The sequence below is a fragment of the Calliopsis andreniformis genome, chromosome 2 (genome assembly GCF_051401765.1).
Source record: "Calliopsis andreniformis isolate RMS-2024a chromosome 2, iyCalAndr_principal, whole genome shotgun sequence".
In the NCBI taxonomy this organism is placed as follows: domain Eukaryota; kingdom Metazoa; phylum Arthropoda; class Insecta; order Hymenoptera; family Andrenidae; genus Calliopsis; species Calliopsis andreniformis.
Window position 1 is genome coordinate 8,749,825 of NC_135063.1, and position 21,543 is coordinate 8,771,367.

The 21,543-nt window shown below is 42.1% G+C and overlaps 1 protein-coding gene across 1 annotated transcript in view; it reads left to right on the top strand.

The window, feature by feature from the left end:
• LOC143188452 (UPF0489 protein C5orf22 homolog) overlaps positions 1–21,543 on the top strand; it is a 327,293-nt gene that overhangs the window by 151,045 nt on the left and 154,705 nt on the right. The gene's annotated exons all lie outside the window — the stretch shown is intronic.

Here is a 21,543-nt window from a genome sequence, read left to right on the forward strand (position 1 = left end):
AGGCACCCGTCCTTTTCGACCCACTCTGACGTTCTGCGCGTCCTGAGACCAGCGTGCCCCTGTCCTCGTACTCGCTCCGTTCTCTGCATTCATCCCCACCAGCTTCCTCTTCGCTCTACCACCACCATCGACCCTTCATCCCCCACCGTCGACCCTTATCCCCCACCAGCAGGGAACGAAGGTTCACGAAATCGCCGCTGGGCGGCACCAGCGTCCAAACTCTCGAGCCGAAACGGCGCTCGAGCGTGGCGAGCAACAAAGGTCCCCTCGGCTGTGTGGGAGAGAACGCGCTCCACTGGTTGGTGGCAGGGGAGTGGTAACCACGGGGGTGAGTCGTTGACTTCCCCTCTTGCCGTGCTCTCACCTTCCCCTCCACCTTTATCGCTCCTCCTCCACCCCCACCGACGCAATACCCGTTCCGTTTCACTTGGACGCGCGTGTACCAGAGTTACTCCGTCTTTCTCCTTGTTTGCTGTGCGCCAGAGCTTAGGGTAGGGGTGCCAGAGACCCTGTGGCGGGGGTGCTCGAGGAATCGTCTGTTGGTGGGGAGCAGAAGATTGTAACGTTGCCAGCACGCGTCACGCGCTCTCCACGCTGCGACTATGATAGCGTCGTGAGGAGCTTGACAATTTTTGGAAAATACTCTGGATGCTGGGCTGGATGGCGCTGCGGGATTGTTGGGTTCTCGAGGAGATCGGTTAGAACTGGTTCCAGAGTTAGAGGTAGCTCGTCAGCTAGCTCTGCAGACAGAGCTTTGGCCACACGTCGATTCACTTTGCAAATGGGAACTCTGATAAAATGAGCGACGTACTGCTGCGGCTTAAGTCTCCTCATATCGGAGGCTTTAAAGTCGCTGGGATTCGGTTTATCGAAGTTATCGTGGAGACGGAGGCGTACAGCCAAACACGAGGTTCATCGGTGGGAAACGTTCTTATCGTATCGCGCTATCGTTGGCGCTCGATGTTTGTCGCGCACTCTATTTATAGTTAACGCGGTTATCACTCTTGCTTCCCAAGGTACACACGATCACTTAGCGCGCGACGATAACGCGGTTAGCTTCGTTCTGATGAGAGCAAACTGGTTTCAAGAGGACTAAGCTATTCACGCCTATAACCGTTCCCAGCTACGTCACCCGACCAACAAACGCAATTGGCTCTATTCCCTTTAAAGACGGCTGTCTACGTCTCCCTATGCCGTAAACTCGAGGGAGGCAGTTCGACTTGAACGCAGCGGATTCGGCGTCTGTCCTACGTCAAAGATATTAATCGCTTGCGACGAGTGTTAAAGCCCAGACGCGTTGACCAGATCTAACAGCGAGGATTGTCAGTCGCCGGCGCTATCCCGTCGCTCGACCACGTGATCCCAAAGAAACCTAACCGAGCTACCCGGTTCAGAGGCGTTCGTCCCTACGGTATCCTTGCACAGCGTCCTGAAGGGTGCATGTCAGATATAATTATACGAACCAAGGGACTCTGAACGATCTTGAGCGCAACGAGGCATCCAAACGTCTCCGCGCTAACTCCTCCTCCGACACAGCTTCTCGATTGCGAGACGGTAATCATCGTCTCGAGCAGCCTGACCAACCGGACACTGACCACTTCGAACGTCACGCACACATATTCCCCTCTGCCGACGGGACCGCGGAAATCACCGAAACGCGACCGTCACCGACGAGATTCGACGTGACGAAGGCGAAAACGGACTCTGCCAGAGATGGACAGTGTATCTCCAGAGAGGGTTGGCACGCGTTGGACTGGCTGTTCTCGGGCTCGATCAGTCCGCCCGGAGCAGCCGAGTTTCCCCTTCGCCACTTTCCCTGTGCGTACCGCTCCCCTCGTGCCCCCATCCACCGCGCCAAAACTCAACACGCCGACGGTGTGTGCGTTTTCCCTTTCATCCCCTCCCAGCCGCCGCGATGCCGTCTCCCGTTCTCCTCCCGCGCCCGCAGTTCGCAGAATTCCAGAATTCCGCGCGTTTGTGGCTCCACCTTCCCCCTCGCGGAACGTGAAACCTTTTTTTAAACCCCGCCTAGCGGTGCATCCGAGCGAGAGGGAACGACAGAGAGGAAAAAGGCTGAGCAGGCGCGAGCCACTCGGCCTTTTTCCCACTTCTTCTGCGGTGCAGACACGCTGTGCGTACCGAAACTCCGCCCTCTTTGATCGGGGGTTCCCCATCGGCGCTTTTCCGCCGCGAGAGATTTTCCGGGGGGAACATGGCTCTCCCCGACCCTGAAGAGGCGGGAGAGAGTCACTGGGACTGCCGCCAGCTAGCGCTAGGAAGACATTCTGCTGACATCTGTTGGCGAACTTTTCGTTATGAGGGAAGCGTTTTGAGATGTACATAATGGTACAGAAATTTCTTTTTGGAAATGATTTTTGCGATAATTTTGCTGGATTGGAGGAGTAATTCAAATTTTGATTATTTGTGGTAGTTTGTAAGTTGGAAAGTTTTTTAAGAGTGAATTTGTTTGTACATAGTAATTTGAGTGTTAATTTAGGCACAGATATTACTGAATTTTTCAGGCCTGTAGCGATGCTCGCAAAGGCTTCGAGAACCCTTTTAAGGGTCATATGTGAGTTTTCAGATTTGCTTCTATGCCTTATGTAGGTAAAGTAGTTCTCATTGCTTCTGTGGTTATCGACCGTTTCTCATAAAGTTACTAGACTGAACGGTGGCGACATCTCGTGCTTGATATGGCGGGATAAAAACTACCCCTTAGGATATTCATATTTGTTTAGAATGTGGAGTCTTATTATTCAGGATAATCTAAATTGTACATAACTGGAACAATAAAGCTTGACTTTTTTAACGATGTTTCTCAAATTGCTAACTTAGCTACTAGTAAAAAATTCCAAATCGATTAAAGCAACTATATTGCCCAGTAAGGGCAGTAGGGGTGTTATATCTAGTCGGTAAAAATTCCCCATATCCTGCGACGTCGGCAAAACAGGCGTCTATCAATCGCCATTCTCAATCGATTAGAAGTGTTTAACATATTTTTATTCAGTATTCATCTGAATATAATTCACAATTATGTAAATGAATATTTTCATAAATGAATATATTCATAGATAAATAAGTAGAATTACCATGAATAAATGCATAACGTGGAAATCAGTTAACTAAATTAATTTACTCATCGATATAACATTTATTCTATTACAATACACAATTTCTTCTAAAACTTGTTCATTAAGAACAAATAATTAGTTGTTTGTGTAATACTCAGTACTATTATAAACGTAGATTCCAAAAAAACACTCAGTAGTAGACACTAACGAAAACAGACATACGTGGCTTCAGTAGCTCTGCCCCCAAATCGCAGAAAGCGTCAAAAAATCAACAGAATTTCCCCCCCTACTTTCTACCCATCTTCAGTCCACGATACTTCTATCCAGCACTATGTTTATCATCCCCTTACAATCTCCACGACCCCAAACATCCTTAATTGCCCCTAAGCAGATCCAGCAATCCAGTTCACGAACCCAGCATCCACCTCATCCCCCTCGTGTTCCCACTTTCCAGCCACCTTCGGTCTCTAATTTACCCAACGCGAGCGGAATGCAAATTCCACGCAGATCGCGAATCAAAGCGCCTCGACGAAGGTAGAGGGAGGCGACGAAGTCGGCCAAGCGTCCAGCGGTCGAAGAACGCGTCAAGTAGATTAAGACGATTATGGTCAGACCAGACTACCACGTCGAGCCGTTTATCACGCAACCGAAATACCGTCGTGAATTTTTCTTGCCCCGTATCTGTACCGATCACGAGACACGTTCACGATCCCCCGAAACAGGGGACGATGCCTGGGCCATTCCCCTTTTTCCCTCCGTTTCTTTTCACCTCTCTTTTCGCTGGCAGCTTTACCAGTCGCCGTGCATCTGCCGGTGGCACTCGGCCACGGAATTCGAGCGAAGCAATGCGCGGTATGCTCGCGGCCGTGTAACGCGTAAGTGACCACCGGCGCACGGTGATAATTATGACGCTGCTGCCGATAAGGATCTCCTGGTTTGTCGGCGATAATTATGCGCGGCGGCCATTAACGACTCGGAAGGAAAAGGGAAAAGGGGCCGCTCGGTGAGGCGTTTCCGGTAACCAGGAATGCGACGACTTCGATCGAAACCAGCCCGCCGACAAAAGGATCGCTCGCGAGTGGCGTGGCGTTTCGATCGGGTACTTCTACCGCGCGCGCTTATGGGAATCGGCGGATGAGGATGGAGAGAGCTGCTGTTAGTCGACTGTCTCGAGAAGAAGGTTGGGATCGGTACATGTGTGGGGTTCTTGAATGTTGCGACATGTTTTAGCTAGTATGTTCGCTATCGTGGTAGATTAGATAGAAGTTTCTTGGCTTTTGCAGAGGAAAGTTGCAGAATTTTATATGTATGAGTACTGATAGTAATAACTGATTTTAAAGTTTAGATTTGAGGTAAAATAGGTAGTTTATTGAAGAATGGATTCAAAGTTTGCAACATAGGAGTCAGTGTATTAGGAATTAACTATGCCTAATTATAAGTATAAGGATTAGCTAGTTAAGGATTTTATAGTTTCTTGTTTCATTTTTTTTTACTCAAGACCGTCCTAACGAACAAAGAGCAGTTTTCATTCTTTATTGTGACATTCTTTAGATTTCTTCCCAGAGATAGCTAGACTTTTACGGCTAAAAAAGTAGCAGGAAGAACAAGACTTACGAATGTACCTCCCTGACCGTACAAATTCAGAACATTGTTCAACGAAACATTAACGCTCACATCTTGATCGCCAAGTATACTTTCTGTCGACAGGTAACCACGTAACGAGGCCTTTTTTGCAACACTACTCGCTTCCGAGCGTGAAATTAGTGGCAATTTAGCGTTTCAGGGAACTGCTCGCTCTTTTGCTCACGCTTCGTCAGACTAGAACTTCCCGTTTTTCGATTACAATTAAACTCGGGAGGAAGAAATATCTACCCACTGATACTTTACGGTTCTTCCTACGTTTTCCTCTCAAACTATTGAATATTCTCTAAACGTCAAATTTAGCTTTATTTTCATTCGCGATGCTAGGATGATGGTAAATACGATACAAAATTTTTCTTACTACTTAAGATTTTATATTAGCAGCTCAGTGTTGTTCCTAATATTATAGCATATTTTCAGGAAGATAGAAATTTGTCTTCCTTTCTCAAAATCATAGAAACCTTAGAGAGTAAATTTGAGTCGGTGAACTGAAGAACAGAAGTCCAAAAACCACAATTTCGAGATATCTGATCCCAACATGTAGTTCTGTACATTTTATACATAGGTACACCTGAACCCCACAGCCACAGTGTATTAAATCCACTTGTTTCCTGTATGACTTACAATCTAGCTCTAGAGTCCAGCTACACCTACTTTCAAGATCATCTGAAACTATCTAATCTTGCACTTGCACTCTTCTTCAACTCGTCCATTCATTCCTAACAACAATCACACACGCGAACTTCATTCAACATGCCTTCTCATCAAAATCCTCAGCAATACTTTGTCCCCAAAATCGCTGCTATCGACAAAGCACACGGAGGCTTAACGTTTCGCCATCTAATGCTATCATAATATCCAACGATGACGCTGCCCATTCGCACGGATTACGGATAGTCGTGGGCCAGCGAAAGCCCGGAAGACTAATTCAACGTAATGACAAGGGCTTAGAGGTGCGATGCCATCGGGCTGATTGGACGCCGACGGCGTTTCGCAACGCCTGGAAGTCCATTGGACGCTGGAACCCCGTTGAGGCGACGTCGCGCGGAGAAGGCTGCGTAACAGCCGACGGATTACGCCGGCAGGCCTGTCGACGATCGTAATTGATTCCGTTTAAACGGCGCGATACTCGCCCCCTTTCGGGAAGGCTGCGTCACCCCGTTCGCTAAAAATCGAACGCGACGCGCGTGGCCACTCGCCACTTTCCACCGAGTCATTCTCCGCTGCGTCTTAAACCGATTACGGTGCTCGGCTGGGAGGAGGGGTAATCGGTTTAGCGCGCAACAGAGGCGAGATTTTATTTTGGTTGTTGGATGACCGTGGAATTTTAAGCTGGAAATGGTGCTTTGGGGTTTTCTGGGAAACGCGGTCAGAGGTTATCTGATGGGGGATGAAATTTGAGTAATTTTACTAGTGGGAATTTAGATAAATCGAGATTTTGGCTTGTGGAATTTTGATTGTTATTGTTGATTTGAAGGAGTAGGGCTGCAGTTTATGTTGGCATCTGAAGATACTATTTCTTGCTTGATTTGTATTTAATATGGGGAGATTGAAAGTTTATGAGGCCTGTGATGGGAGCTTTGGTTTTATTCGTATTGTAGTTTCTATCATTTATTTATAACAGTGTAGCAGCAGTAAAACATGGACACTATTACTGTATGAGATCATATCACGTTTGTGGTATGGGAGTTAGAGGACTAAGTAACGTTATGATTTAAAGGATAATAAGCCCACAGCAGTAGTAGAAAATCGATGTATGCAGAATAGGAAATAAGAAAAGGAGAAAAGTAGATAAATAACTAGAACTGAACTGTACCAGACAGTTCAGTTATTTAGCAAAAGCAGTAGTCGTTAGAATCCTACTTGCTTTTACGACAGAAACGACTGCCTTTTGAACCGAGCGAGTAAAAAGAACGCCTGCTCTTATACGCACTTATATAATTCAAAATGAACTGAAGAACTCTAAAAACAGCACTCCCATGAAAAACTAAGAGCATAATTTCTCTTATGCGCCTAATCTAAATACCTGTCGCTGCCTCGAAAATCCCCGCTTAATTAACCAAGAAATTCAATCACTCATGTATTATATTACCCAACGAATTCAACCAATCCAGCCTCTGCGCCGCCACTTAAAACTTTTTCTTGAAACGAAACGCCACGATCAGATCCAGGAACAAACCGCCCATGAAATCAAATGACACACGCTGCTTGAAACGATATGTATTTCGAAAGTGTCCAAGTGCGTTGCGGAGCGCATGCAACGTTCATTAAATCGACGTCGAAAGAAGAGGGGAAAAAAAGGAGGCAGAAACAATTTCTAAGCACGCGAAATGGATCGAGCGGGAAAGGAAAGAAGTGACGTAACGTCGAGGGGTAGCGGAATCGTTCGTACGTGACTTCTTACGGGCTCGTAACTAATTTCCCCGTTAAAGGAGTTACGCGAGAGTTGCAACGCGGTTGCGTGCACGCGTTGCATGCATGTGCGCCTCGCGTGGGCGGCGATACACGCCGCGGCGTATATCGAGTATTAAACAACGAAACGGTGTTTACGGTTGTACCACGGCGATAAATAATCCGACGTATGATGGCCAGCGACTATTCTCGCCCCACCTACGACGTTCGTCTTCTCGCGTGATCGTTTCACCCCTGCACGCGCGCCAGAGGTCAGCCGCGAAATGTGAACTGCCTCGTTCGCGTACACGCGTCCTAGCGAAAAAAGAATTTTACGATTGCATCGATGTAGTCAGTCGCTGGGAATATTTCAGGGAGTTCGTAAGCAGGGCCCGATGAAATTCAGTATTTCAGGATTTATAGACTTGACTTCGAACGACAAGCTCAACTCACAGGTGGGCGTTATTCGAATGATTTCTGTTTAAATACAGAGTACGAATAAATTGAATTGTGCTGTGAATGAAATTATTTCAATTAAAGGAATAGACAATTATTTGTCATTCAAGAGTTGTTTGAAAGAAAAATTTTTTCACTTAAAAATGATGATTCAAGAAGACATGATTCCATGAGATAGTACTCAAGCTGGAAACTTTAAACGCTAATACGTCGAGGATAGAAACATGTGAGTTACGTCGTTTTGCTTTTCAACCACAGATGCAATCTGGCACAAAAAAAATCCAACAAACATTGTAACCCAAAAGGAAGCTGACTTTAGACCCTCTAAGAAAATACTGATCTAAGACTTGCATCGCCTTTTGAATCGCTCCAGAAGTTCACTCTATTCAGCCCGTATCCCTAACCCAGACTAATTCGAAAGATCAACCTGCTGAAAGGGTCGGTCACGCCTCGCAGCATTTTTTGTGCCACAAGAAAGAGGGAGATCGGCTTTCCGCGGGATTATGGGATGCCGAGTGCTTCTTTTTTCTTTCACCTCTCCCTCAGTAATGGGTGCACCTGTATCCCCTGTTCGCCAAGTGGCCAGGAACTTTTCACGGCTCGGTTACAGGGCGCGCGTTCTGGGCTGTTTTCCAGATACCTGGACCCGAGAGGGCCTACCTGAGAGATTTGCCCCTAGGCGATTGCCATCGAGAAGTCGAGTCTCGCGGAGCCGGTAGTTTACTCTGAGCCTATTGTACTTCTAACGATACCGTTTATGGGGCAATTTTGAGAAGTACTCGACACACCGATGTCTCAGCAGATACGAGAATCGGCCTGGGAATGTTAGAAGGAAGCAAAGGTGGAGATCTTGGATATTGGCTCAGGAATATGTACTTGGAAATTCTGAGAAGTATCTGAGCTTTCAATTTTTAAGGTATCAATTTTGTCCTGTTTTGATAACCAAAGAGATCAATTTCTGGAGTACCTAATATTAATTTTTAAGTGTGAGAAAGCACTAATTTTTTTAATTCGACTGTTTGTATAGCTACAAATTCTACTTAGGTTATTTTGTTACTTAAATCTTTTTTAGTTCCCACGTATGAGTACTATGGGACACAATATTAGCAATGACATCATATTAAAGGGTTACTTTTAATTTATCAATAATTGCTTCTTTGTGAATTGCATTAACTCTCACGACATTAGAATTTGTGTAATATAAGTAGAAATTTTTTAACTGGATGTTTAGAAGTTATTTAAATCTTCACCGTGCCATGCATACTTTTTGTCTTGAGAAAAAATACACAACACATTTTTATTTTCCTTGAGCAATTAAAATATCTTAGTCACTTTTGATTGATTAAATTATTGTAGAATATTCTTAACGAGTTAGAATGATTAAACAACATGTCATTTAATGAATGTAAATATCTCTAAGATAGTTTCGATGAAAAGTGTGTTAATTTATTATCTAGTGGAAGGGTATCCTTGTAGGTGCTCGTTAGATATGTTTACCTTGACACAAATTCTAACTTACTAAAGTATCATAAATTTTCATGTCATGGGAAAGAAAATATTATAAATCTTCGACTCTATAAAAAACCATAATAGCCCTACCAGCTGTCTAAACCCGTAATTATGGAAAATAGAAATACACAGAAATAGAGTAAAACGTTTCTTTCAATCGAATCAAAGATTCCCACCACCTTCACTCGCGACTAGTTGCAACACCGCTGAGACATTTTGTTTATCGTCGAAATCCTGCTCGCGGAACGCTTGTTCACGTACCTCACGCTAAACGAATACATTCCATTCGTCACGTCCGCCTAAGACACGGAGGACGTCGGATAAAAGCGTGTTAACGGTCGTCCATTTGTCTCCTGGCGTCGCGTATGGGCAGGCATCCTACCTAATTACACGTTATTGGTTAATAATAGCGATGATTACCCAGGCGAATCTTACATCAGAGCTGGGCGAGTACGTGTAGTCACGCTCTAACAGGGGCTTTAATTGTATCCACTCTGTGAGAGAATACACGCCTGTATCTATTCATCTCTCGCGGCCAAGAGCATCGTGTGCGCGCGCGAGCACGCTGGATTAATCATTAGCGTCTCTCCCAGCCACTTTTATAGAGATAATACCATTAAAACGTTGAATAATAATGCCGCCTGTCGGGCGATCGTTATCAGCCCGGCCCCTCCGCTATCATCCGACACGCGAAACGCTTGTAAATTGTTTTCAGCTACGAGAGCCTCTAATCGCGCCCCCAGACGCATACATTTTTGGATTCGTTAGCGGGCACACGGTCGTTCGCGTCGCTCCGCGAGATACGATCTTCGGTTTTCTCGGTGAACGCCGTTACAACTCCGCGGCCTGTTGCTTGTTTTGAAATGTTAATCGCTCACCGCCTGTATCGTTATTATCATTGCTGAACACGTAACACGATCTATTTAAGGAGCTCCGCGGCTACCGCCTGTGCCAGTCGCTTGCAGGGCCTGATTAATATGTTAATTATTTAATAAACTACAGCCAGGGGGAAAATCTTCTATTCGCAATTAGAAGGTCGTCGCATAAATTATACTCGCTTTTCAAGTGTGGCTTCGCTTAATGAACTGATTCCCTTGAATAGCTCGAGGTGCGCGCCAACGAGGACGATGTGGTGTGGGGTTTCAGTTGCGAGTTGGGAGATTGTTGAAGAGTTAGATTTATCAATTCTTTCCCACTGTATTATATTTAATAGCTATTGGCTTAGATTTGAGAGAAAAATAAAAATTCTTCATTTGAGTTTGAGTAAATTGATGTCTACCGATATCGATATTAAATAAAATATGTTGTTAGAAGTAGTGTAGAAAGAATTCTTGAATTAGCTTTTTCTTAAATATTCCCTTGCTCGATTACAGTTACACGATTAAATAGTATTGTATCAATTTAATTAAAAATGAGGTAGTGAATAATACTATAATATAGTACATTTTGGTCTTCTTCATACTGTATGAGAAATTTCACCTAATTTGAAACAAATTACAAGAACTAAAACAAGTATTCACATAAATAAATTACATAAAATTCAGTCCATGATATTTATACATAACCTAAATAAAATTAAAGTTCATTCTAACTAATAAAAGCTTCACAATAATTAAATTCAACGAACATTCTTTCCCAATATACATCATCAACCACTTCCTATTTCCCAAAATATTGTAAAATTAATACAAATACATTACCAATCACACAATTCGTAAAGTAAAAAAAAAGCTCATGTCATACCTTCAAAATTCCCGAAAAAACTCTCATCGAAGCTCAGAGTCTCGTGGTAAAGGAAGAAAGGAGGAAGGTCGCGCAGCAAGGATCACGCGTGCACCGCCACCAACAGCGTAACGCAGCTGACACAAAACTGACCTGCACCCCGTGGTCACGAGGTTCCTCATGCTTTTTTATTCTCCTCCGGTTCTCTCTACGCGCACACACGGCCACACCTACACACGGAACGGAAGAGAAGTCCTGCCCCCGACCATACAGGCAGCAACGAAACTGGCCCTTGGAAACTGAACTCGGGTAGCCAAAGCACCTTCGAGCCGACTTCTCCGCGTATAATCTAATACGGTGCATTCTAGACCGACAGATAGAAGAGCCAGTCGAAAGAGGGGGGAACAGGGGAAAGGGAACTCGATAGCGTTAAATAGTGTAGGAAAGGCCTCTGGGGTATCCCAAGTTGCGGCTGTGTAAATCTCTACGCCTTTTTTCGTTCTTGTACACAGTGGAATGGTTCAGCTTTTTATATTTCTTTTTTTGAGCCATCGAGGATACCCAATTGTTGGGCAAACAATGGAACTGATATTGTTTGCCAAGGAAAGAGCGATGAAGATGGAACTGGTTTGAAACGCTGGATACTGGGAGAAAGGGTTCATGTATTGAGCATATGGCGCTGTGGTTAATGGGTTGACATGATTAGTTAACGTAGATGAAGCGAAGAAATGGGGGATGAAATATTTTTTTGCGTTGATTGTCAGAGATTTTTTGCATTTCTTGTGTGATTTGTCATGTACGTTAAGTGATTGTAATCGTCGTCTAGCTGTGATGGATTTTTTATGAGACTCTTTGGAAATAGTCCTTCTGCTGGCGTAATTACTTCCCCCGAATCGTATAAAAAATCTTAAGCATATAGTAGCCTTAATTGTTTAATGTGTACTCACAAATTCGTGAGTAATACTTATCGTGAATGTATATGTATTGCATTCAGAAAGACTCTGGCATATTTATGACTCTGAAGTGAATATAAATGGTTATTAACATGACGTATGTGAAGTCTAGTTTAATTGAAACACTTTCATTAATTTTCAGTAGACAGTAGAAACACTAGAACTCAATAAATCACAGATAGGTATCAAAACTCTTGATCTTCAAACGAAAAAATTTTCTTTAAAAATTTCAACGTTATATTGTCTCTTTCATTAATCATTTACGGTAAAACTACTGAAATATAGAACTGTCAACTGAATACTCGTTCTTTATTTATGCTAATGGATACTATAGATGCTCCAATTCAAACAGAGTATTTTTCAACGAAAACTGCATCTGAAGAATAAATGAATAATTTAAAACATCGCGCGAAAAATAATACAAATAATTGCAAAGGTTAAAGCAGCTTACACTGACAAAACAAATGAAGTACACTCATGAATAGAAAACAAATCCTATGTCAAACCAAAAATAAGGGATTACGACTTGTATTAATAACCCACAAATAGCTTTCAATTTATTCTAGTTCCCAAAATTACTAACTCACTCCACTTTCATCACTCCAAATCGATATAAAACAGCATACTTCAGGTTTACCCAAGAAACTCTCACTTTCATCGCGAAAAAATTCCCAATCACCATTCAGTCACCAAAGTCCCGCAGAAAGGGCAGCCGACGCGTAATCGTCGAAGAAAATCGCAGGGGTAGCGCACGCGTGAAATGCAAATTACACGTCGAGCCGAATGCCTAAGCGGCGAAGAATGATTCAATTGATTACGCGGATACCTCGGAGGCAGAAATAGTTTATCGGTAGTCCGGTATCGACGTTGGATCGGCCGTAAAGTTCAACCACGGTCGGCAACCCCGATCGGAGTAATTAAATTTCTTCCCTTTTTTGGATTTCAATTCTAATTAATTCCCCCGCGCCGCGCGGACCCGCGAGATTCCCCGCGGCCGAAGGAAACTCATACGCCTCGGCGAGGCAGTCGAGAGTCGAAATTCCCGGCTATTTTACGAGGCATTAGCATGCTTCGCCTGAACTCCATGCCGGACATTCGCTGTGAAATATTAATCTTTCACGGGTGGCGGCAAGGAACGTCAGAGAATTACGAGAAAGTGAGAGAGCCAGAGAAACGTTCCACGGGCAATCGACCTCGGTTGCTTTTCGATTGTACGCACAGCGAGAAACGTTCCGCGAAACTTTCCACCGACGTCGTACGACAGCCGCGCGCTCGTCGCGGATAATTCTCGTTTCCCTGGTACGAGCAGAATCCTACGCTAATAACCCGCGACTTTCCGTCGATATTTAATAGCCGTGTCGCCGCGAGTATTCCCCTCGTAACAACTCTACGCGCCGAGAATGCATCATTACCATGGAAGGCCCGTACATGGATCGTGGAAAGAAAGTCCGAGGGATGCGTGGTGAACGCGCCGCGGTGCCACTGGTCACTGTGCCATTTCGAGATTCGTCAATCGACCAGCGGCAAAGGAACGCCGCGCAATTAGAGAGGAATGCTGCACGGTTGCATCTGGGTGGGTGCAATTACCATACAATTAATCGGTCAACCGCGCACAGAGCGGAGAAAAATCGGAGATGCTTTTGGGACGGTGAATGGGGAATACTGTTGCTTCGAGACGCGGGGATCTGTGGGCGGGTCGAATCACTGAGTTTGATATTTGGGAGAAGTGTTTGATGGGTGGTACGTGGGACTGTGTCAGGGGAAACTATGTAGTTATTATGATAGGATGTTTTTTTGTATCTTGAATATTGTTGCAGATATTTCAAGATTATTCAAATACGCTTGAGATGAGGTTTGAGGTAAAATTATATCATAGAATTTTACTTGTTGCATTTTACGTCTAATCGTGTGAAGTGTCTAAATACTTATACACGGTAGTGTAAGTAATACGTAACTATTTGCTTTGATAATAACGAATATTATTAATTATTAATTTATAATGTCACAAGAAAGTTAAATTTACTAGTATACTAAGACTCTAAGCATTTCGAGCTAACAATAGTATTTTAATAGAATTTAGACTTCAGGTCATAAACTGTTGAATCACAAATAGAAAACTTCAACAGATATAGAATTTTAAAGTATGTGATACTTTAAAGTATTTTCAGGCTTAAAAGGATTAAGTCATAAGCAAGAAAATTTCTTAGGAAACCGTGACTCGATTAATTCTTCCACAGCGTAAGGGACACTGATTTCACGAAAATCGCCAGATATTCCGCGAAATTGATTAAACACGGTGTTTCTGTGGAATACCTCTGGCTGAGGTGGAATGAATATGGCGGAACACGCGTACCGGAAGCACGAATGAGTCGTTAACGTATACGAGGGCTGCTATCGCGGACGGCATACAAACAACGCCACAGAAATGTCGCCTTACGCACGGATCCGCCGTCTTTCTCTTCCTCCCCCTGTTTTCTTCGCTTTTTGCTTCCTTCTTTCCTCTTCGCTGCACCTTTTCCAGCCCTCCGAGGCTATAGTCGTTCCGATCGTAAAAGTCCGGTTAACAGCGGTGCTTGCTAGACGATCGACGATTCCCACAGTGGCGGAAGTACTCTCCAACGACCGGAAAACGATTCGAAATCTTATCGATGCCGATCGCTCGTCGGGACACTTTTTAACCTCTCGTTTCCTCGAAATTGTCATGGCAATTGGTGAAATTCGGTTTTGCGATTATGGCTGCGGAATGTTTATGAGAACGTGTTGCGAGCTTCCTTTCTCTTGGGGTATAGGATAGTGGGTATATGTTTAATATGGATCTTGTACTATGTAGCTTTGTTTCAAGAGAGGCTTTGATTTCATTTGTAAATGTGAAGTTGTTGGTTATAGATATAATATAATGAGATCACTTACAATTTATATCTTCAGGTTTTCAAACCCTCCATTTCCCAGTTCTTGAGATTTTTTAATAATCAAATTTTTAATTAAACATTCTTCCAAATCTTTGTATAAATACTTGTCGTTTAAGTATTGCAAACTTCATTATATAAATTTTAATATTTCACCAGACCACTGAAATTAAACCTAAACTCTGAAGGTCCCTCACACAGGTGCCATAAAAAAGGCACCGCATTGTAAAAAACTTTCCACTGTCATTCTTCCCATTTTAAAACAGTCTAAACATCATCAGCTATGAAATTCTACTCGCCAACACACCATGAACCACAAGAGGCATCCTCAACCACATAAATATGGAAAGGATTTCTCGCAACGTCGTCATCTCTCGCCTCACGGGACAAGGATTTTCCACGCTAATCGAGTAAGTTACACTGACGTTTCCCGACGCCTAAGAATTCTTTATTCGTTCTGTGGCTCTCGGGAAGGAAAAAGCAACACTCCAATCTCGATGGAGATCTCGATAGCCAGAGACGAAGGAAGATGGAACACGTTGGTAGACAGACGTGGCCCGAGATTTAAGAGGCTTAGCGGTTCGTGTGGACTCCGAGGGCCGCTAGAATGCACGAGGTTCCTTTTTATGAGGGCCCCTTTTCGTCCTTTGCTTCTTCCTCTTCTTCTTCTTCTACTTCTTCTAGGGGCCGGGCCCCGAAATTGGAGAGTGCTCGTCCGTCTAGAGAGGACTCTAGATTCCAGATACCAGAGGAATAGGGTTACTGCCTTGAAACTAGCAGGTGGATACCGTCCGTGCCGTGTGAATCCTCTCATGCAACGGGTGTCGAAAAATATAATATAGCGGAAACTCTTACGATGGAGCTAGAATTTGATATGTCCCCAAAAATATCGGTTGCCACCCCTTCAGTGACACTCTCTAACCAACCCTTCCGCTGTTTAATGAAACGACCAAGTGCTGTTGAAGCAGACAAGGTTTATCCTGGCTCTATTAACGAGAGGAAAAGATCTAGAAAATAGCACACAGTTTATTGGCTAATTTATATATAAGTATTTAGAAAATTCATGCGTATTTGAAAAAATTCGTATTTATTTTAGGAGTATTTTATCACTAGAATTTGTTTAGCTCGAATCGCAACGAGTGCGCTTGCGTCGAGATGTTACGGCACGAAATTAAATTCCTAACGAATTCCATTACATCTCGACCAGTGCACGTTGCAGTGGAAACTTTGCGGCGAAGAAAAGAACGTTTCTACTGGTTACGGTTCCATGAAACGGAAGAACGTAGGCGATAGACAGCCGTGATTTGTTGCTCGAATGGAAATTAGAATTTTTCTTTAGTTCTGAGACACAGAATGCTAAACAGAATTCACCTTATACGATAACACTGCATACTGCTGTGCCAATATTTAAAAGGACTGCAGTAATAAGGAAGCAGCTTCACTTTTTATATATTTCCTGTTACATGTATTATCTGTCTTATTTATCACATTTTTTATAAGAAGGAATATGAAATAAGAAGCGTAGAGAGAGTGGAGCTCCTTTTTCTTGAATTTTACCTACTGCTTAAGAAGTAAAAGCAATAACAGATACTGAGACTTTAAAATATTAAAAATGTTTCCATCTACAAAGACATAAGATTACTCAGGAAGAATTAGAAGTATCGACAAAATTCGTTTCAATTGAAATTACAATTCCCTTAAGAGGTCCAGTGCTAAGCGAACACAACACTCAACAGACTAGCAATAAGTAGCTTCTGCTTCCACCCTGAAGCTTTCCAATTTGATCAGCACCGTGCAGGAGCTCGTTCTCGCGCTCGATTAGAAGTTATTCGACTCGAGCATCGACGTGTAATCTCGATTTTTCCACTGGCAGCTCGAGGCGCGGTGACAAAAACCCAACGAGGTCTCGGCTTGATTTATCTTATTGGATAGCTGGAGCCAAAAGAATTTAGAAAAGAAAGAACAGAGCGAACGGTAGCCAGTGAACGACGATGAGTTTCGATGATTAATATCGAGGTCGTCGTAAATCACTTTCCTCCTCGTCGAACCTCTCCTTTTTCCTGTCCCGTGGTGCTGCGAGCGCAACTCAATCACCGTGGAAAACTATTACCCCGTCGCGTCGCCAATCGACTAACGGTGTGACACTCGTTAAAGGAGTAGTTTATCGAGCAACAATACCTAGTGAAACATTAATGAGCAATAAACCTGTTCCCTTTGGTGATCGTACGTAGCCAGCAGGTTCTTCGGCGTCGACAAATTGTTCGACTGTGGTCCGTTACTTTGTGAAGGTCTGATAACTGAATCTGATGTGAAAGGGTTGCAATGAAAGCACTACCTGGCGTCACTTCGATTCGATCTTTTCCTACGTTCTCAATAGAAATCAGCGGCATGCTTAGAGGAATGAATCTTTCGTTCCTTCGAAGCGACATGTGAATGGATAATTAAGGAACTTCTCGTGCCTCTTAGTGGTAAAATAGTATACTATACATAAAGATGCAGCATTTAATGATGCTGCAGTGACAGCGTATTATAACGTGATAAGGAATATTGATGACTGTCAGTCATGTGTACTTGAGTTCAAAGAGCAGAATGCTGTTGGAAATCATTTTTCATTTAGTTTCGTATGAAGAGGATGGGAATTCATATTTGAATATTTATTTAATATCAACTGATTGAATGAATAAAATAATTCAATATTTATTTGAAATGGAGTAATTGAAGAAACAGTTTTAAAGAATTTTTTGAGATTGATTGCATTTCGAATAAGTTAGGGTTAATTGCTCTTAATTATTTCAGGGTAGTAAAGAGAAAATCAGGAATAATTGAAAAAAGAATAACGAACTATGAAGAACTATGAAATATAAGATTACTAAAATTTCAATTTATTATCTCAAGGTTTCAAGCGATTGGCTACGTCACCTTGAATCACCCCATCGTTCCTCCAAATCTCTCTTCTTCAATTTGAAAACCAATATTCATAACCATCCGCCTTTCTTACATATTTTCTCGCACAAAGCTAATCAGTTCACCTTTCAACACTTTCACAAGTATTCCAATAGAAATCCTTACGAATAAACTGTGACATTAAAACTTAACATAAGGTAACGAGTTCGAATCAACTCTATCCCTCAAATTGCAGATAATGATCGAGAATCAACCACGATTGGAACCCCATAAAATAGAAAACAGAAAAGTCTGACAAACGATCAGAGCTGTCTGCAACTGTGGCGACGCTGCTTCAAGTCGCCTTACATCAAATTTATTAGGCGTCACTGTTGCAATCGCCGAGAGTTTTATGAAGTATTAACCATGAGCGACGCGTACAAATCGTTGAAATTATTAACTTGTCCATGCGGAGCAGCGGCGGTGCGGGAAAAATATTCTATCGCTTTATCGTTGCACGTTAATTTATAGCATGGGCACGAGCAAGTAGCTGAGAACGAACGCACGGTGGCATTCGGCGGTCGTGTGCACCTTTCATGAGGTCCCGATCGAGTCACGCGAGTCCTCGGACTCATTAATTAATCGTTTTTCTGGGCCGCGATAATTATTTCAGCGGTTCGCCTCGAGCCGTGTATAATTTAACGGTACTGAAAATTATATGTAAATATATTGAGGCGAAGAGTTCACCGGCGATGACTGACTCTTCCACTCGTGATTTAAATGTCAGGGGAGAATCGTAATGCATGCCATTGAACGGAACATTAACGGCTGGGAAAGAAGTACTCTTTGTTTGCTAAAGACGCAGTCGCGGAGGGGACATTTCCTTAGAGGAATCTGTTTTTCATTCTCGACTGACATGGTGTTAGTCTTGTGACGTGGTGCGTTGAGTTTAAGGCGACTCCATGTATAGAGAATTTATACCTGTTTTGTTTATTCATTTTTATGTTATATTAATTTTAATACCTTCTTCTGTCAAACGTAAGAAGATCAATTATGTAGATTCAGTAGATTCTGTGACTTCATCGCGTTAAGGATTTTTTAGAGGTATTCTAAATTCTTGAATTTATGCTACAAGTAGTGATACATTGTCTCATTAGTTTTCGTTCGTGCTTTTGACACGACAAATGTGGATTTTTAGTATATGAGTTGAGTATAGAAACGTATCCACTGTGTTCTGCAACTTGGTTGTTTGCAGCAAGTCATTCACACTGTAGATTTTGAAATAATGTTATATTAACAACTGAAACGTAATTGTATCTATTCGTTTTGAAAATTAGAAAATTAACTCGGAAGATAATTAAGCAAATTAGTGTTCGTGAATGGAATGTAATCACATTGCGACTTACAGTCGTGAGGTATTGTTTCTAAGACCAGAGGGATAATTCCACTTATTGCACGTGTCTTGTTTCTTTTAATTAGGAATTTTTTTCTTGGTGGCACGCGAAACATGGTAAGGGTAATTACATGTAATTAACTGTAATTGGACACATGTTTCGTATATCGCGTATTTTGTGTAACTTGGCACGGTGCAATTATCTTTTACCATCGGCAAGCAATAATCAGTAGATTGCAGGTACGTTAATGTTACACATATAAATCTCCAGTCTTCGCGTTTTTTTTATGTTTATTCAAAGAAATTAATGCGACCTCTGAAGTTTCTTGCTCCCCTCAAGTACGACTCATGTTAATTTTGAAATTGCTCTTGATAATACTAATTATCTTTGCGTTATAAAACATATATGGATCGTGGGTCATAGGTCTTGGACTATTGCTGTTTAACTATTGATGACTCGACGAGTTGCATTTCGAGTACAGGAATTATAAAGAAATTCAAATAAGGTAAATGATAGGATTTTAAATGATTAAGCGTACACATTAATTTAGTACCCTCTATCATCACGTTCGATATTCATCCACAGCAAATTAAGAACAATTCTAATATTCGAAAAATATCTTGCTTTTCCCTCATATAAAGTGACTCGAACTGTTTCCTCTTATTCATTTACACTCTATGCATCCCAACAAACTCGCTGCAAAGGTCTATGAAACTTGTACCACCAGAAGACTTAAAAGAAAACACTCGTCGGACCTAACTCCCAGAATAGCATCTTAATGAAGATGGCTATTCTGATATAATAATTTGTCAAATGTCCTGATGGACGAATTGCAAAAGAAAATTAAGAAGACAAAAAAATGTACACTCTAATGTTCTATGAATCCCAACTTTAATATCTAAATATTAATACCAATATTAAATATTAAATACTAACCTAGAGCAACTTTTATACCTAAATATCATACAGACACATATATCTTTAGCTTCAAGATTTCACATTGTTGAAGTAGTGAAGGGGAAGGGAATACCCTTATGAAAACGAGATTCGTTTTCGAGCAATTTGCCGAGCAATCGTTCCAAGTAAAAAAGAAAACGGTGAAGATATCGAGACTGCAGTAGACGAGAGGACACGTTGAAGAGGAAGAGCAGAAGAACGGGTCGTAAAGTGTAAACGCCGGATGCACGTACGTAACGTTACATCGGTTTCTAACGACCGATCGTAAAAAGGCCGACAGCGTACCCAGAAGGTATTGACATTTAAATATCTCCATCTGTTCCCGCGCGAAACAGCGAGCACGATTCGGGTCGATATTAATAAGCAACGGCTTTCTATGCGTGCACACTCGTGCAAACGCGTACCAACATCGTGCTTCCTTGCCTGGACAATGACGCTCTTGGATAGTGATGGCGACTCGATGCAATCTTCTGCCTTTTGCTCGATCAAACTTTCAGTTGTACAGACTTCTACTTTATAATTATATCAGTCGTTTCAATACACTTTAATCAGATATTGCACATATTTTAGAAAAAATAATACTCACTAGAAGAAAAATGAAGAAGTGTTTAGTGAAAAGTGTTACGTTTTAATTATATATAGTATTCAGTAAAAATCTATTACAAATTTTTGAGTTTTCGAATTTTCAGTACCTATTAGATTGTTTTTTAATTTCCCTATTCTGTATACGACAGTCTGAATCCTCTTGCTCCCATCGCTAGTTGCACGTTTGCCACACCAGATCCAGTAGGAGCAGATTTATATTATTGTGCACTAGAAATCATTCGACCACGCAGCTACAGTCAACAAGGAAGAACATTCTAATGTTTCCTGAAACTTATTGCTCCCGAGGGATCACTTTATAACAGCTATCAGACAAATGGTCAATCATTCGATCGCATACCTTCTGGAATCGGCATTTTAAACCTGTAACCTATTAGGGCGAAGAGGTTGTTGCTGTCCAGTGGTAGCCAAATACACAGATTCCTTTCGTATCATCGAATAAAATGTCGTTTGAGGGGGACGATATTTATGAGAATATATTACGTAGTCAACGTTACAGGATAGTTTGTAGGAAAGCATTTGTCAGCCAAGAAATGGCACACATGCGTAAGCGATGGTAGCAGAGACGTGTAGCAGCTACTTTTTCTCGACTCGGTTCATGTACTTCATTTTTCATTGGCTAGTAGAATACGTATTTGATACTGTATCGAGTAAATTGTTATTTCAAATATCTTGGACATTACAAGCTTGAAGAAAATCATAATTATAAATTCAGAAAAAAAGAAATTAAATTTTCACCTGTTATTTTACAAATCTTTTAAGTTCTATCTTAAATATACATATAAATACTATTTCCTCTTTTCTATTAAATTTATAATATTAAATTTATTCAAACGATCCAAGCCAACAGATTAATGTACCGTTCAATTGACTCTCTCCCCTCAAACCCAACATGAACTGTCATTTTGCCAGCAGAAATCCGTGTGAAATTATTATTTAATAAAACACTAACGAAGGCCAGATTGCAAGTATTAATTATTGTTCACAGCTCTGCCGTTATCAGAAACATCTAATCAGCGGTACAACACATGTTCGAACCATGTACTAATAATACCAA